This window comes from Chrysochloris asiatica, unplaced genomic scaffold, assembly GCF_000296735.1.
Source record: "Chrysochloris asiatica unplaced genomic scaffold, ChrAsi1.0 scaffold00157, whole genome shotgun sequence".
Classification (NCBI taxonomy): Eukaryota; Metazoa; Chordata; class Mammalia; order Afrosoricida; family Chrysochloridae; genus Chrysochloris; species Chrysochloris asiatica.
This window is the reverse complement of record NW_006408675.1, coordinates 807,761-812,837: the sequence shown is the minus strand read 5'-3', so window position 1 is coordinate 812,837 and position 5,077 is coordinate 807,761.

Sequence of the window (5,077 nt, the reverse complement as noted above, 5' to 3'; positions counted from 1 at the left end):
TCTTCTAGCCACTCCAGGCTGGTCTGCTTGTCCTTTCAAGTGGGAATTTCCCATCTCTGGAGATCTGGATGTGGTTCAGGCTTCCACCTATAGTCTGCAGGAAGTCTCCTTCACTGGGCACGTTGTAGCCCCACTTTAAGTATTTCAATCAGTTACAGGCAGAAGACGGACTTACAAGCTTTCTATGGTGATGCTTTATGCTATTCCTTTCTCTCCCCCTCCAGTGTCTATTTTATAATATAATGCAAGGAAAACCAAGATTCAAAAGACAGCCAAGCATCTTAACATTATTCCCCCCTTTTCCACATTCCAACCATGGCTCGATCTCTGTATCCCAGAACCCTGTTGTTCCCAGATTGTGTATATATCATTATTTACCTTTGTCTCACTTAGCCCACTGAGACCTGTCTAATTGTTCTCCCATTTGCTTTGTTCTTCCATTCCCCTCTCCCTACTTGTATATTGCCCCCCCTCCCCAGCACCCAAACTATCCTGTGTCTAATCCCTGCCCTGTACTCCACCTTCCCCTCCCTTCCCTCACCCACCCCCAACATCTCAACAATCAACAAAGAATCCCCCCCACCCCCCTTTAGTATGGATCCTTTTCCTTAGTCTTTTATAGTAGGGGTCCTATGCAGTATTTCTCTTTTTTGTGACTGACTAATTTCACTCAACATAATGCCCTCAAGGTTCATCCATGTTATGCGGTGGCTTGCAGCTTCCTTGTTGTTCTTCAAGGTAGCATAATATTCCATTGTGTGTATGTACCACAGTTTGTTTATCCATTCTTCAGTTGATGGGCACTTTGCACCCCATGTAATCTTATATTGCCAAACAAAGCAACAATTCAAGAAACTGTGTCAGATTTCTTGGCACAATTTCCCTGCATGGGTTTTATAGATGCAAGACACACAGGGTTACTAATAGAATGGGAAGAGGCAAATGGGACAGAACTTACTCCAGTAGAACACACTGGCCAGTCCTGTGCTATCCTCACAATCATTATGTTTAAGTCCATTGCTGCTGTCATTGTGTCAATTCATCTCATTGGGGGGGCTTCCTCTTTTTTGATGACCCCTTCACTTTAACTAGCATGATGACCTCCTCCAAGTACTGGTCCTTCCTAGCAATGTGTCCAAACTATGAGAGATTAAAGTCTGGCCATTTTAGCTTCTAAGGAATATTCTGGCAGTACTTCTTTCAATGAAATGGATTGGCCAAGTGGCAGCATCGATGGACTCAAGCATGGCAACAGTAGTGAGCTTGTCCCAGGATCAGGCAGTGTTTCATTGTGCTGTGCATAAGGTCACTAAGGGTCAGTACTGACTCAATGGCACCAAACAACAACACTTCTTTCAACACAGATTGATTTGTTCTTCTGGCAGCCCATGATACTTTTAATATGCTTCTCCACCACCGTAACTCAAAGGCATCAATTCTTCTACAGTCTTCCTTATTCACTGTCCAACTTTCACATGCATATGAGGTTATTGAAAATACCATGACTTGGGTCAGGTGCACCTTAGTCCTCAAACTGACATCTTTGCTCTTAAACACTTTAAAGAGGTTGTGTACAACAGATTTGCCTAATGCAATAAATCATTTGATTTCTTGACTGCTGCTTCCATGAGTGTTGATAGTTGATCTGAGCAAAATGAAGTCTTTGAAAACTTCAGTCTTTTCTTAATTTATACGGATATTGTTAATTGATCCAGTGGTGGGGATTTTTGTTTTCTTTACATTGAGGTGCAACCCAATGGTCTTTGATCTTCATCAATAAGCAAGGTTGTACCATCTACATATTGCAGGTTGTTAATGAGTCTTCCTCCAATCTTGATGTCACAGTTTTCTTCATATAATCCATTTTATCAGATTAGTTGCTCAGCATGCAGATTGAGTAAGTATAGTGCAAGAATCTAGCCCTGGTGCACAACTTTCCTGATTTTAAACCATTTGGTATTCCCTTGATCTGTTTGAATGACTGCCTCTTGGTCTATGTATAGGTTCCTCATGAGCACACTCAAGTATTCTGGAATACCATAGCTTGTCACAGTCTAAAGTATTTGCATAGTCAAAAAAGCACAAGTAAATATCTTTCTGGTATTCTCTGCTATCAGGCAAGAGCCATGTGAGTTTAGCAATGATATCCCTCATTCCACGTTATTTTCTGAATCCAGTTTGAATTTCTGGAACTTTTCTGTTGATGTGCTGTTGTAACCATTTTTGAATTATCTACAATAAAATTTTACTTGCATGTAAAAAAAAAAAGAAAAACAGTCTGTTTTATCTTGAAATCTACTTGACTTCCTTGCTATTTGAAATTTCTGTATCTATACTTTTATCTGTTATTGTTTTGTAGTTATCTTCATTATATATTGATATCACTGGTTCCCTAATCCCAGTTGTAGGTTTGTTTTACTTTAAATACTTCTATATCTGGATTGATTTCTGGGTTTGTTGTCATATGTGGTAATCTCAGGTTTTTGTCTGTTGTTGGTGGTTCTCAGTCCATTTTTTAAATAAAGTTGATCTGGCCATTATAAATTCCTATAATTTTGGTTTATTAGGAAATGTTCCAATTTTGCCATCGTACTTGAGGAACAGCTTTACTGGGTATAGGATTCTTGGTTGGCAATTTTTTCTTTCAGAGTTTTGTATATTTCATCCTTCTTTTCTGTATGGTCTTTGCTGAAAAATTAAAGTTTAGTCTTATTGGTTCTCCTTTGTAGATAACTTTTCATTTTCCTGAGCTGCTATTAGGATTCTTTCCTTATCTTTGTTTTTGTGAAGTTTGATAATGATATGTCTTGCTGATTTTCTTTGAGATCTATCCTGTTTGGGATTCATTTAGCTTCTCATTGCTTATCTTCTCATCTTTAATGATATTAGAGAAGCTTTCTTCCAACAACTCTTTGACAGTTTTCTCCATGTTTTTATTGTCTCTTCTTGTTCTAGAATTCCAATCACCCATAAGTTGTTCCTCTTTGTGGTGTCCCACATAACTTAAGCTTTCTTTGGATTTTTTTTGTTCTTTTTTTCTAATTGTTCTTCTAGCATACTCTTAAGAGATTTATCTTCAAGTTCACTACTTCAGGCTTCCATTGCTTTGAATCTTTTCTTTTGCCCTTTCAATGAATTATCCATTTCTGAAATCTTAGTATTAATCTTCTGGATTTCTAATTGCAGGTTTTATGCTTGTTTTCAAATTTGCATTTATTTTGCCTGCTGTTTTTTTTTTTTTTCTAATAATGTTTTCTTGAATTCTTATAAAGTTTTTTTCTATGTTCTCCCTGCTTTCCTCAATCTTTCTGTCACTCTGTTGAAGGTACCAATACATCATTCTTTTGCAGTCTTTTTCAGTTAATTACATGACCTTTTCTTCCTTAGAATGTTTTTCGTCTCTTCATCTTGGTCTTTTGTTTGAGCCAATTGCTTTAGTTTCTTCATGTGACTTAAAATTGTTTGCTGTCTCTCAGTCATTATGGGGTTGTCATATTTATAAAAACAAATAGTTCAGTTGTTGGATCTGAAGGGAAAAAAATCTCTGACGGACTCTTGTAACTCAAGGAGCTCATGAGGTGGTTGTGGGAGGGATGTGATATCAGAATTCCTGGCCCTAGATGGAGTTCCTACTGACATGACATGACAACAATATGGACCTTTTCCAATCAGAATGCCAAATAGCTGTCTTCCAAATTTCTTGGCACAGATGAGTGAGTGCTTACATGGTTGCATCAGTTTGTTGAAAGATTGAAATTTGTATTCTGTCAATTCCTGGTGTTGTCTATGTTCAGGACACTCAATCCAGAAGTAGTTGGTGGGGGCCCTCAATAGAGCTGGTTTCAGGCTGCATAACTGGTTAAATGCTGGTCTGGTGGCTCCGTGGGTTTTGTAGGTCTGGAGCTGAGTCCACCTGAATCCAGACACTAAAGTGACACAGCAAAGCAGTGCAGCCAGTCTCCAAAACACACTGGTATGGATTCCAACCACATGACTCTGAATTCCCAGAAAGCAGGGTCTGTGCTGGGGATGGATGACCATGGGAGCTGTCCGCAACTTTGGTCACTAGGGAAGAATGGGGGAAAAGAAGAAATCGCACCTTTCCTGTCATCCACGTGCATCTGTTCTGCCAGGCCTTCCTCTGCTGCCAAATCTGCTCACAAGATGGTTGAGCCACTTCTGGCCAGCTATTCACCAGTAGTGAGTCTCCCTGCTCAGCGTCTCCTACCAGCAAGCACTTCATCCATGTCAATAAGCTTTCTTCTGAAATTCAGGGTACCAGAATTTTCATCTGTGTCTGTTTTATTTGGTCTGTCATCTCTTGTTGTAGAGGGTACATGTAGTGCATCTGCCAATCCACCATCTTGCCACAAATCCCCATGCTACTTTTAATATTCTCCTCCAACCCCATAACTCAAATGCATCAGTTCTTCTACTGTCTTCCTTATTCAATGTCCAACTTTTCCATGCCTAGGCTACTGAACATACCACGTTGTGAGGATTTTTGTTTTCTTTACATTGTGGTGCAACCCATCCTGAAGACTCTAATCTTCATCAGTGAGTATTTTAAGTCCTCTTCACTTTCATCAAGTAAGGTTGTATCGTCTGCCTATCTCAGGGTTTAAGCAGTCTTCCTCCCATCCTGATGTCATGTTTTTCTTCATATAATCCAGCCTCTCATTATTCACTCAACATACAGATTAAATAAGTATGGTGAAATAATACAACCTGGAACACACCTTTCCTAATTTTAAACCATTTAGTCCCCTCTTTTTCTGTTCGAATGACTGCCTCTTACTCTGTGTAAAATTTCCTCATTAATACGATGAAGTGTTCTGGAATACACATTCTTCACAATATTGTTAATAGTTTATCATAATCTACACAGTTAAAAGCCTTTGCATAGTCAATAAAGCACAGACCTTGAATTTATCTCACCTGAATTTGGAGATCATCTGAAGAACAGATTTGATGCATTAAAAACTAAAGACCGAAGACCAGAAGAGTTGTGGGATGACATCAAGAACATCATACATGAAGAGAGCAAAAAGTCATTAAGAAGACAAGAAAGAAGGAA